The following is a 13,899-nucleotide window of genomic DNA, read 5'->3' as shown; positions in this document are numbered from 1 at the left end:
CAGACAATCCAACCGTATTATTGTGCGTATAAAAACATATGAATAATAATGCGTATAAAAAAATACTGAAAGTTTAAGCGGATATAATTCTTTTAAAGCTTTATGCGCGGTATTAGTGAATAAGTCGAGAAAGAAGTGATTTTTCACAGTATTTGTCCAATAAATCCGTAGGATGTATTGCTAATGCAATCGCTATACAATTTTAACTAAACTCAAGCAACAAAAACTATAACTCATCAGTCTTAATCAACAATCTAGACCACGATGTTTTCCTAAAATAAATCGTAAATCAATGTGACGAGAACAACATGAATCCTGTATTAAACGCACCAATATGTATCAATGAACTAAAAAGCATCTTCAAATAGCTACTAAAATGTATGCTATGAATTGGAATAAGTTACTTAGTCCAATTATGTAACTGCATATTAAATGCTGGCTTAAAAAGTTGTTCCGGAAAATCGGAAGAATGTGTAATAGCTATCCTCAAACTAGACGAGGACAAACATAAATCAGAATTATCGTGAATATATGAATTAATATACGAACATAATATCGTATTCATTATGTGAACATAATATCGTAAATAGCTAGAAAAAGTTACTAATCAAGACTTTGATACTACTTGGAATGAAACCCCATCTCCTTAGCTCAATTTAATATGATTTTAAACAATACTGTATCGCCATAAATGTTTCAACTATCGTCGAAACATCCATTTGCGACGTGTTCCACAAGAACGAATATTTATTTGCAGGATGCCTTGACATTAAAAAGTCCCCCATCATAAACATTCCATACATAGAATTATAATATTATAAGTTAGAATAAACGGTGCAGTATCAAATGCTACAAAAATAGAAAATAGGAAAGAAAAAATCTAAAACGCCTAGTAAAAACTTAATTTTACATAGGTGACCTCGCGTTAACCTGCGGTGGAAGAAATCATGCTTCAATATGCGACTATCTCTAAACGTCTATCAATCACCTCCAGGAATGATATAACAAATTACGCCTCAAATTCTCTTCTCAAAATCTGCAATGTGTTCTGTTTATTTAGAAACAGAAATATCAGTCAGAACTAAAACTATGTATAAGTAGCATGGGCGCCGTATATGAAATACTTGAGTAACGAATGCATTAAAAGATCGAATGTAATTAAGGCAATAAAAGTTGAGGAGGTCGCCAAAACATTCTGTTATATGACGTTAAGGAAACTACAGAAGAAGCAGAAGAAACTGTAAAATTTTAATAAAAAGGTACTTTTACATTCGTGGTAGTCTATTTTAGATCATTCTCACTACCTTATAAGAAAACATTTTCAATATATCGATTTTAGATTGGCCAGCGTGGTCTTGACTTGAGGCATTCAAGATATTGTTATTACAATGATAATATCGGTAAGTTTAATGGAGGAATTTTTATAATGTACTTGGCCCAAGGTTATGTAAAAAAAATAGAAACAAACTTATATACTTATTTTTTCCAAAATTTCGCAAAAAATATTGAAATTGTCTGGATTCATTTTAGAGGTGATTTTTTAAGGAGCGTCAGGATGTCAACAAAAATTACTGTATATTGTTTTAGATATTATTTTTAGTGGTAATGCCTTATAGCTTTATCTATATTCTATTTTTTTTTATTATTTCATTCTATATACACCGCATAAAAGTTTCGTATCGCATAGATCGGATGTGTCGCACCCTGATAATTTATTATTGAGAATACTTTGTAGACAATGAAAAGCAAGAGTCTACAGTGTTTTCCAAAAAGAGATCTGTTTGAAAAACGAACAACTTCGTTAAAAATGTACATTAAAGATTACACAGAACATTTCTTGCAACGTCTATTCGATATTCAACGATATTGTCTCCAATTAATCGCCACTGTTTCACGTAGACTGTATTTTAAAGTAGGTGTCATTAAATATGCATACCAATTATTTTCAAGGTGCCTTACCATTTTGTCGACTGTTCTAAACAGAAACCGGTCGATTGTGGTACTATCAACTGGGCAAATTCAAATTCGAGGCTTAAGAAACGTAAAGATAAGTTTCTAATGATTCTTTATAAAAAGCGTGCAGACGTTATGGTCTGTCATTGGTTTGACATTGCAAGCGGAAAGCCTGTGTGAAAGCCGGGTGTGACACTATCATCGTAACGATCACTATACGACAATGATCAGCATTGATGAGTCATACGACCTCAGATAAAATTGAACGTAAATCTTACGAATATTATCGTATGTTTTATTCAAAAGACTACAGTTTACACCTGAAGACCTCAGCCGCGGGAACTGAACGACACGCGGCGCCAGGCCGTGAATACGAAAACCTCGAATCTCTGATCAAGCGTATTTGTTCGCAGTATGCGCCGCTATGATAATTCGACGTGGCCACCGCCGAGAATGAATGGCATGACAGCCATCGGGACAGAGAAAATAGTGTCAACCTAGCCTAGTCCAGGAAAAAACCGTGATTTATGTTGTACACGTCCTCAGCTGACATTCTGAACTGTGAAGTCATTACACTAGAGGACTATGGAAATACTACTCGCCGCGGGACAACGCGACGGATATAAACCTCGAATTCCACGAACATCATGCCCGATGCCGGCGGAATAGAGGTTTTTCGTACAATGTGGCTTGATTATCGAGATGCTCTTTGTATACCCAATCTTGGACGGAGCGGAACCTAAGTCGGTCGCGAAACGTTCGAACGGAAGACTTCACAGCGGCCGAAGTGGCTGGATCGATAAAGTCGGACTGCCCCTTTCTCCTTCGTTCTCCTCAAATACACAGATCTTCTGTAATTTTCCGTAATTGACACTGTTTCGTTTATATCTCATTCCATGCAACTAATAATCATTGTACCGGGCGCGTGCTGCCCCCGCAATCGCAAATCAATCGTTTCGATGCCGATTGATCGTTTTTAAAGTGAGCTTAAACGCTTTTAAATTCACGGCAACTGATCCGTCGCCAGAAATGGAGGGTCAAACTTGGTATCGGTGACGTTTACTCTCTAGATGCGACGTATCAATTCGTTTAACGGGTTGTAAAGCTGTTGTTGATTTCAGAAACCTCCCGATGGTTTTTCTCCATCGTTCATGAAGATGAATGTAACATTCTATTGGCTGAAGATTTAATTTGCTCGATGTGTAATCAAATACACATGATTTTCAATAACATGGTTCGAGAGGGTCAAGGTTTTATTCGCAGAAAATGAGAAAAAATAAAATGATTTCCGTTTCAATATGGCTCTGCTAGTTTATTGTATTTTGTAGTATTCATCGTGTTCGTAATGTGTGCTTGCACTCAACGTACCGTTTCATTTGTTTATTTAATATTCATTGTTTCATCGTATTTAATAATTTGTACATTTTATTCGTTAATAGCGATATTTAGATCATTGTAATAATTGTTATCGATATTTAAAATATACATTCGACTGTATGATCAGCGACTAACAAGTAAGTTATCAAGCAAATTATGGGATCATGTGTACTTTCTCGCAAACCCAGAAGCAAGCTTCTAATCACGCCGCTTATTAGCTTTACTTTTGCCGGCTGCAGCGCATCGTCATATTCGCTTATCCTATTTCCACGATCCACGTTGAGCTATGTTTTTCTCTATCGGGATAATCACATTGTCATCGGTTCGAGAGAATATTAATTTCCTGGAAGACGCTTCACTGAAATGTCTCGTGAAACGCTTAATACTAGCGAATGCTGTTTGCAACTTCGTAAAATGTATGCTCTGCAATTAGACAAGAATATTAGTAATTAATAAGTTTGATGAAATCTGTATAATCGTTTAATATTTTTCTATTATTTTATTTATTTTCCTAAGAGTTTAAGGTGTATATATTAAGTAAGAAATACGTGTAAAACTGTATTAAACCTTCTTAGGTACTGCTCTTAGGTATCACTCTTAATTACCCAGCTTTGATTAATTTAATTTAATAATCTTCATTATATTTTATGAAGTATTCATACACTTCTAAATATACGTATGTCCAAATATATACATACACTTATTAACAAAAGTTAAGAAACGAAGTTTCTTTAAACTTTTTCGATGATTAAGTACTAATTAGTAATTATTATAAACGCAGACACGTACTATCACAAAAGATGCAAAATATTTACAGAAATAATATTTAGAACGATGTAGTAGATAGAAATTGTTTGGCAAAGGTAAATTAGACATATGACAGACTGGTCTTGATTTAGATTTCGCGCCCTTAAGACGGCACTTTTTTCCCGCGGATTCTCGCTTCGAATGGAAATTTTTATTTGTATCCGGAGCTAAGAGTTTGTACGCCAAATTGCCGCGACTGGCAATCCGTTATGCAACCCAGTTTCGAAGTTCAGCGGAGGGACGGAGGACGTTCCTCAAACAATGGTGCAACCCGACCTACGTGGTGATTGCTATTAATCTTCTCAAATTATTTTGTTGTCTCGTTCCGCGCGCTTCCTTGCTTTTCAGAATGTCCCAATCGGTTACTTGAAACCTTGTCTTGATGTTTAATCCCGCTCAGTAGACCTGATTTCTGGATCATCCGATCGCCATAGATTACTTTGCAAATCGTATCGTCTGCAACGGTACATTTCGTTCACACGAATTTACCTAACTTGTGTAATTAGCAATTAATGTGTTTTGTTTGTCTTACTGTTCATATTTGCCATTATTATGCGTTTAATTGAATAGCCTCTGAGTTGCGCATTTCCTGTTATACGTAGTTCGTTCTACTGTCTTGAATTGTCAACATTACAACATCCACAGATTATTTTATAAAATATAGTGTACAAAATTTATTTCGTCGTTTAAAATTCAAAAAGGCAGAATTTCAATCATATTCAGTATGAGTTATTAGATACTGCAGTTAATGTTTAATGTATCATGATATAGCAAATTTTGTTGTAGTATGTCATCTTATAAAAGCGGAATATTTTACTTTGAAAGAGGTTAAATAATGAATGTCAACAAACATTCGAATCAAACGAGACAGTATAACTGAGAGTACTATCAAAAACGTTTGTGAACTGGGTGGTGAACGTACGAATGTCAAAAATTTGTACAATTTTGGAACCGTATTTCTGATCTTTTCGATGAATTCAGTCAGATCGGAGAGAAAGGTTCGGTATTTAATCATTAAAGCTATAAGGAAGCGAATCTATGTTTGAGAAAATAAAATATATGCCGGATTTGCACATCGATATTGGCGTTGGATGGGAAAAACTTCTACTCTCAGAAAATGGGGTCTATATAATATGTCCGCTGCGGATTACGTACGAAGAATCAACATTTGTGCCACACTACGCGAACGTCAAAATAGTAGTTTATTTTTCTAGTGGATTGTTACTGGAGATTGAAAGTGAATTTTGAAGTGGACAACCGGAAATATAAATAACTGTGATTAGCTTCTGATCCCTTGCCTGCGTCACGTTATAAACAAGGACTTCATCCCCCAAAAGAAATTGTTATGCATATGGGACGTCAGAAATTTTATTTTTTATAAGCTTATATAAAAACACCAGACTATAATAGCGAATAATTACAATAAACAGTTTAATTGTCCACATAGAGCACTGATGGGAAAACAAGAACAATTTCTTTCAATACAATAATATCACACTATACTAGTAAAATTATTTTAACAAAAATTAAAAAGTTTAATACTAAATGTACTGACACTTTACATGTATCTATTCTTACCATAAGGAGTTATTTAACCACTTATGAAATAAATGTTGATTTTTAGAAAGAAATTTATTAAAAGAAATAATTCGTCACATAACTTCTGATTTTTAATACAATAATCAATCATATAGCTTTATTTGATCCCCACATGGTACGTTTAGTATTAAATGGGAACCGAAAATTTAAAAAAAACTGGAAACTGAGAGTAGGTCATATAAAACGATGGGCATTCCAGCAGTGATTAAAAATAAACGTACCCATATCAATTAATGTTTAATTATAAAGTTGACGAAAGCAACATTAATTATGAAGTAACTTGATATTTCGGAATGTTTTAATTGATTGTTATAATGTGATTGTTATAATTCAAAAGTATATTATTATTGTAATGACCCATTTTTTTTTATTGAAATATTCAAAATGTCAGATTCGTTAAATTTTAATTGGCAAAGAAAATGCAGATGGAAAATATAAAAGTTTTAATAGCCAGAAACCAAACCACATAGTCCTGAAAAGCTTCCTGAACCTTTAATTGTGAAGTAAATTTGTGAATAAAAGTTGTAACACAGGACTAATATAAAAATGATCACTGACATGTTTAGAACTTTGAAAATATTAATGTTACGATGTTTACAATCTATGTTTATTCAGATTTTTTCAGATCTTCCTTAGAAGTTTCCACTATTTCTGTTATTAGTCTGTAAAGGAAAGCGCACACGACTTTTTTCGTAAGTTTTATATTCCAATCGATGACAGGGGAACAGAGAAAAAAAAGTAATAAGAAATCAATCGATTCTAAATTGTTTATACATTCATATCAATTGAATTTTTATTTTCGTAGCCACACGCTAGAAAATTTGTAGCTATTGATGTGCAAAAACTGGTGGAGAATAGACAGGATTAGTATTCAAAGTCTTTGAATGTCCAAGCAAATATCGATACCGCACGTGCTAAAAATATTGACGGAGGCAAAAAAACGTTAACAAAGTATCGATACATACAAGCCTCATTTTCTTTGGGACAATAATTAATACAATATTTCGTTCCGAATTCCGTATTCATTGTTCAGAAAATCTGGCACGCAAAATTCATTTCTCTATAACATTTAGACGTTAAAATTAACTTTTAATCCTTGCAATTCACATGGATTAAAATTTGTTAACTTAATCCCCAGATTCAAGAAGAAAAAATCAACCTGCCATAAAACGTGCATATTTCGCTTTTAGCCGGAATTTCATCTCGTCGTCACTTTCACATTGCATCATATTTAATACATATTTAATACATATGTTATATTCGATATTTAAGCTCCTTCTTTCCGATTTCAACTTTTTAACATTATGATGGTTGGACTGCAGATTTTATGCACTTATGACAAGAGTAAGTTGATCAAATACAAAACGGTAGAAACATTTAAAAGTTAAAAAGGTTAAAACATTCCTTGCAATTAATGCTGACAATTTTTATTTTCTATAAAGATCTTTAGTCGGGAGATATTTTACTTAAAAATATTCTTCACTGCTTTCTGCTAACGTAAATTATTTTATCAATAGTATGAGAGGAGGAACACTGAATTGAAATTAGTCAAATACATGGCGCAATCAATATCTTTTTGCTAATGTATGTCGATCAACGAAATTATTTCTAAATAAATGAACAAGACAAGTATTGCTAATTATATTGCCTGATATCAAAAGCGGATTGAAATAAGATAAATCACATTATGAACATAAATTTTGGATAGTATAGAGATACTGATATTTAAAATATTGTATATACCTAAAACACTGGATTAAAACAATACCGAGAGGGAACTGACAGTTAACACATTCGCACGGAATAATTAATTGAAGGATCTCCTCCATTTATAACGTGCTAAACTGTAACTTCAGCGCGTCTGATTTATACTGGCATGACTGCTCGACAGGTCGAAACTATTGAAAAGTTAGGCATCTCAAAGTTCCAAGCCATACTGCGAATAACAGCCAACGCATCTTTGTCTAAATTTCAGCGTTAATCCAATGAAATCCTCAAATTAGTTTGTAAGATGACTATAGTAGCAACGAAGTTGAATTCTTCGTTTCGTCAATTATTAATAAATTATGAATAAATTATTATTAACTGGACTCTTCTTCTTACGGTAAAAATTAGAAGTTTCGTCTTTCTGATCACTTTCGCTGATCACGTATTTTGACGAAGTAATCGCGGAGGATTCGTGATTTCCCAGGATTCGCGGAATCGATGAATGTAGGAATATGAAATTTCAGTGGAATGCTATCGAGTGTTTTTTTTGCATTGTGTTCGAGCGAAGAGAAAACGAAAAGTGCGCATCACACTCACGCCAGGAATGGAATCCCGATGAAATCCTCCTGGTCCTAGCCGCTACCGATAAACAGTGGCTATAGAAGAGAGGACTAGCACTTCACTCATCGCCGACTAACCTTGCACTAAGCTCTATCACCTCGCTCGTTGCAACGATAACAAAACTTGCGGACGTGTGGCCCGCATTTTAGAGGCCCTGCAGTCGATCAGGGTACGCGGAGCGTGCGAGCGTACAATTCTTCGCCACTTATAGCGGGTCATTAACGATGCCCTCGACGATCCTTCGCGGCAAGCAGTGTCGTTCCGTCGTTTCCACGCTTCTTTGTCGGCCTTTTCCTAGTGTTCGGTGGAACCACGCGACGTATGTACTGCGCAAATGATCTTTCCAGCTTGCAGCTCGCTTCCAGTCGCAACAAGACTGCTGCGCTGACTTGAACCACAACACACAGGAAACATGCGAAAGTCGATCTATCAACATGTTTTGCCACTTCTATATCTATGGAACGAATTAATAGATATTCGATGTAAAACAAATTTTATCGATGAAAAAGTGTATAGCTCTTAACCCTTTACGGACTGCGAGGTTTTAGTTTAAGCGTTTTGATTGCGGTACATTGATATACGTTCGTCACTTTCTATGCATTGTTGACTTCATATCGAAATTGAACTTTAAATATGCAGGACGATCAGAATTCGTGCTACAACAGAGCAGCGGGGAATTCTACATGAAAAAAATTAGAAAAAATGTAATGTAACGTTTTTTTTATTGGAAGCTCCGTTTTCGAGAAAATCGACTTTAAAGTTTGTTTGCCTTTGGTATAAGATTTAATGTCGTTTATCCTTCTTCTGCCACCGACAGAAATAGTGTTTAAAAATATTCATTATTGCGAACATTGTTGTGAACAAAATGTTTCCATCATTGCCAATGTAACACTACACTATATGTCGGACTATTCTTACAAACTTTACACTTAATTTTGTCATAATTAGCTCGATATCTACGTGTAAAATTTTATATATGTTTGTTGTACGTATAGACGTATCACTCTGCCAAATTTTGTTGAAATCAGCATAAATCATATCTAAGGCTCCCCTTGTTAATGACGATACGTACCTAATAGCCAAATTTGAATGGGCATAAAACTGCAAACGATTATCTAAATATGAGGACTACAATTCGAAACTTTTATTTGATCAATATCTGCAAATTTATATTGAATAGATATTATTAAACTGTGTATATTTGTATACTTAAAATTAGTGAAATTTTTTAAGAAAGAACCAACATTAAAATTCCTTTTTTTTCATGCCAAATTTATTGAAATGATTCATATGTGAAACGTATCTTATTCTACAGTTCTCTCCTACAAAAATTTGAATGTTGCTTGGTATATCTTTAAGTAGATGTAGCTGTAACTTCTTTTTGAGTTTATGAAAGTTAACCCTTTGCACTCGAGTGGTGACTCTGAGGCACCACTAAAATTATGTTATTACGTTGCAAAATAATTTTTGTAACAATAAGGTTTAGATTTAAAAAGTTATCACGTAGTAAAACTGTTGGGAGGAGTCACAACAATAAATTTTGTATGCACATAAATTTATTTTGTTAAATAGAATGGGAATATCACGAACCAGAAAAATTATTTCAGATTTACAGTTAAAATGGCTCCGAGTGCAAAGGGTTAATAGCATATGTTGGAAACGAATTTCCGTACCAATATTTATTTTAGTACATCCAAAGCATCTTTTGCTTGGAAGTGGATGTGAAATAGTGCTCTTAATGTACCTGCGGTTGAAACATGAATCTAGATTTTACAGGAACATGTGCAATAAATCTCAGCACTCGAGGATCCTAGTTTAATCAAATGAATACCACTTCATTTTTTCTGAATATACCGTGCGTGCGACCTGACCGAAGTCCTTAAATATTTCATTAATATTAAAAATATTAAATATTACTATTAGTGACAGCAGAGATATCAGAGGAATACATGATTATAATTTCACTAAATGTTTTTTTCTTTAAATAATATAACCAAGATTTAGACGAATTCAACAATCTACAATGATGCAACCTTCGGATGACCTTAAACACTAGAAATGAATAGAAATATATGCAATGAGTAACTACTATGGAAAAATTCACTAAAGAAAATTCATTTTATCTTAACTAAAAATCAAGTATTGGTGCAAAATTGTTATAAATTAGTAGTCAACTAACATTCGTGATAGTAAAGTCTTTAATCCCTATTAAAGTATGCAAACATAGAGTATAGTTTAATATAATGGCTGCTGTAACGAATAACGAAACATAAGTCTATAACGTAAAGTTATGTTCAAATAATTTTCGTCCGATTGTATCTCTATACAGTGTTATCAATTACGAAATCAGCATACTTATTACTTAGATCTACTTTCCTTTACATTAAATAGAAAATCAGACTTTTTCAAATAATATAAGATGTAGATGATCAAAAATATGTCAACAGTGGAGTTTCCACTTTACCACTGTAAATGCTCAGTAAAAAAATTTGTATTCACTTTTTGTGCTCAAGATAATATCAAGGTCATCCTGTGATAAATCGTTGTATATTCATCTTATAATCACCTATTATGCGCCGGCAATAAAAGTAGATAGTGTCACTTAAAACTCGCATCGTTAACCTTGAAACCCCGAAAAATGTGACTTGAAGAACAATTCGTTCTTTAACCAAATGTTTCTTCCGTCGAAGAACACGATGTCATTTCGTTTAATTACGAACGGTAGGTAAGAGATTCAAGGTGTGCCACCGTCTGTATCAAGTCTCGAAAAAGTCAGGCTCCGCCGGTTGAGTCTGTTCTTTTATTAGGTAGATAGGATTTGGATAGGGACGCGTCTGGTTCGGATATGGAGGCTCTAGCGCGTAGCCAGTCCTAGTGGCCCCGATACTGGAAGAGGCCTCTATTGTGCGAAACCCACGAAGATGGAGGTAACGTAATGAAACTAACTGGCTCGCTCTGACCAATTAACCGACCCAAGCACGGTATAATGTTTAACGTGCGCTTGCCGCATTCCCCCGTTCACGTGTCGTTTATGCCGTCGAATATAGTGTTACATAGAAATGCGTTACGAGGCAATACCCGCGGGATGATGAATTCGCCGCGAAAGCCACCAGACACGCAGACTTACCTACGAACCATTTCTTGTGATTTAAAGCCGGTATGCTCTGAAAATTCGATTTTACCACCGCCACACGTCGCGCCGGCGAGAAACGCATCGCGAGAATCCATGACAGATCGACATGTTCTTAAAGCATCGCATTGACATTATCGATTTTCAGGCCCTATTACTTGTTAACGGATTCTTCCTGTCAACTGTCGTCTCAATGGATCTCGGCAAATCGAATATGCTTGGGTAAATATTTACAAAAGGAATCCCATCTACCCTGTAGTCTGACAGTGAAAGGAGAAAAACTGATATTCGGAGAAGACGGATTCGACGACCTTGACCTTCACAGACGTTGCCAATGACATTCTTGCGAGTAACCCCAAGAAGTTTTAGTCGCCGCTCGTTGGTCCTTATTATTTATGCTCCTATTAGGTGTAATTTAAGAGGGAGAGACATTCAGCAGAAAAACGGATTTTAAAATGAACTTTCGAGATTGTGTGCTTATATTTACGTATATCATTCTTCATCTTGAAATCAATTACGACAATTCTAATCTGATATTTGTAAACAAAATTACGTAACAAGTTTCTGCTTAGTTTAGGACAGATGAGGACACTGTCCTCAAAGATTATCACTGCAAGAAATTGCAAGCGAACGTGACGCTAGTCGTAAAATAAGGGTTGAAATAACAGAAACATGTATAACAATCTCGACAATCGTCGGATCATAAGCAGTTACATTCTACTGCGATTGCTAAGGACTTGTGCACGCGAACTATCGGATTTTTATTTACCGTAATATATTTATGTGTACATATACATCTTCACTAGTTTTTATTTTCATTTAAACGTTTATCTGCTTCGAATAGACTGTTTTATAATGAATAGTAAGATTTTGCCTATAGTAACGAGTTATGGGAGAAATGTTTCCACCATAGTCCTTACATACATAAAATCCAGAAATTATTTATACTCTTGAACGTAACAAAGCTACATTGAATTCTCCGGATTGATTATTAACTGAGAAAATTAATTTGAATTTCGAAATCAAATACGTTTTCACATTCGAATTAATATGCTGCCACAATTATTTATATCGTTTTTCGGTTTTCTAAAAGTAGGTTTTCAATTCATATCAAGTAACTAGAATAATAAATTTAATTAAATAAAATCTGAGAAGTTTTCACGTATTAAAATCATCAGCTTTGTAACTTGTTCGCGTTCCACGAACTCTAAAACAAGATTTGAGTCGTAACGAGAACCTGTTCCTATTTGCAACGACATCTGTATTATCAACGTGTGAATAAAGTGCGAATAAACATGTCAGGCTAAAGTATTTCAATTTGTAATTCTGTTATTACTAGATGGCCGTTATATTCAGTAACATGTTTAATCAACACGAAGTTTCAGATTACGTTTCTTAACAGGAGATCACGAAACTGTTAATGAGGGTACGATGATGAATGGATACCTTCAATTTATTTTGTTTTATAAACAACAGCTACTGGTACCACGCATCTATATAATAATTAAAATTTAACATTTGAAAATGGATTAAATCAACAAAGAAAAAACACTCGCCATAGTCGTACTCATTTTCCGAGTACCTAATACATTGTTAGAATGTTTGTTTCATCTCACGCAAAATTAATTTTTGATTTCAATCGAATTATAGTATACATACTAAATAACAATTGCTCGTGATTTATCCATTACATGGAATGGTGTGCGTTTCGTATCGTTTCAAACACCGTCGTACCCCCCTAAATTATAGTATCTAAGAAGTAACTGTTGTATGCAGAATGAAGCGATCGTAAAACAAGAACGTATACATTTCGTTTCATTATCAAACATTACGGTATTTCGTTATTTTAGAAACATTGTTCAACGTTTTTGGCGACTCTCGAAGTTAGGATAAAAAGTACATCTAACAGATGTTTTCACTTAAAGCTCTATGCATCGATACTCGGTGTCCGATTGCTTGCAAACTTCAGCAATTTCATACCAAGTGATTTAGGAAGGTAAGACTGGAGGAAATAGAAAGTTGAGAACGAAGCAGCAAACATCACGTCGAAGATTGGGCGCGATCGTCGCGTTCGAATCGTAGAACAATTTTCGTCTCGAGCAGTTCTTCAGTCGGACGATGTTGGTTGAGCTGCACGGAGGTAGGGGGAAGTAGGGTGAAAGGGTGAAAGGATGGTAGGGCGGAAGGGTGTCAGAGTACACAGGAGGGGGAGCAGGGCTACGGACTAGTGGGCCAGCAGACCAGCGGGGGGTGGTATAAATATTCCGAGGTTGCGCATCGTGCTCGACGTGACTGGGGGTAGCGAAGTAGACGGGGGAGAACAAGTGGTGCCGAAGGCACACGAGGACCCTGGATTCGTTCGTTTCGCGTGCGAGCTCACGTTAGTACGAGACACGAGCCCCGCTCCGCGCGAGTGTTCGTCCAGCTTAGCCGAGGGTGGTGATTTCCGCACGAGGACTTTGGCGGTGAGTTTGAATCATTTCCTTCGCACCAGGACGATAACAACACGGTCATCGAAGAGACAGCCGTTGATACGTTGTCGTGGTTATTGTCGGTCAAGTTTACGTTATCACTTAAACGTATGGGATCACTTGTTGAATGTGACACTATTCGGATGCATAGAATCTTTTCCCTTAACCAGCAGCAGATGATCTTTGGGACCACCGAGATTAAGTGCTTTTTAAGAAGATTGAATATGTGACCGT

At 35.3% G+C, this 13,899-nt stretch overlaps 3 protein-coding genes across 3 annotated transcripts in view; 1 reads left to right on the top strand and 2 right to left on the bottom strand.

Annotated features, from left to right (window-relative positions):
* Window positions 1-8,248, bottom strand: part of LOC144468566 (carcinine transporter) — a 51,750-nt gene extending 43,502 nt beyond the window's left edge. Inside the window, exon 1 of the mRNA XM_078178141.1 lies at window positions 8,041-8,248. The gene's annotated coding sequence lies outside the window, so the exon portion shown is untranslated. The remainder of the gene's footprint in view (window positions 1-8,040) is intronic.
* Window positions 1-13,899, bottom strand: part of LOC144470276 (uncharacterized) — a 297,327-nt gene that overhangs the window by 98,840 nt on the left and 184,588 nt on the right. The window lies entirely within an intron of this gene.
* LOC144470511 (glutathione S-transferase-like) overlaps window positions 13,565-13,899 on the top strand; it is a 29,715-nt gene continuing 29,380 nt past the window's right edge. Inside the window, exon 1 of the mRNA XM_078181780.1 lies at window positions 13,565-13,659. The gene's annotated coding sequence lies outside the window, so the exon portion shown is untranslated. The remainder of the gene's footprint in view (window positions 13,660-13,899) is intronic.

This window comes from Augochlora pura, chromosome 1 (genome assembly GCF_028453695.1).
Source record: "Augochlora pura isolate Apur16 chromosome 1, APUR_v2.2.1, whole genome shotgun sequence".
NCBI classification, from domain to species: Eukaryota; Metazoa; Arthropoda; class Insecta; order Hymenoptera; family Halictidae; genus Augochlora; species Augochlora pura.
Note: the sequence above shows the minus strand (reverse complement) of the source record. Positions and strands in the feature narration are given on the sequence as shown.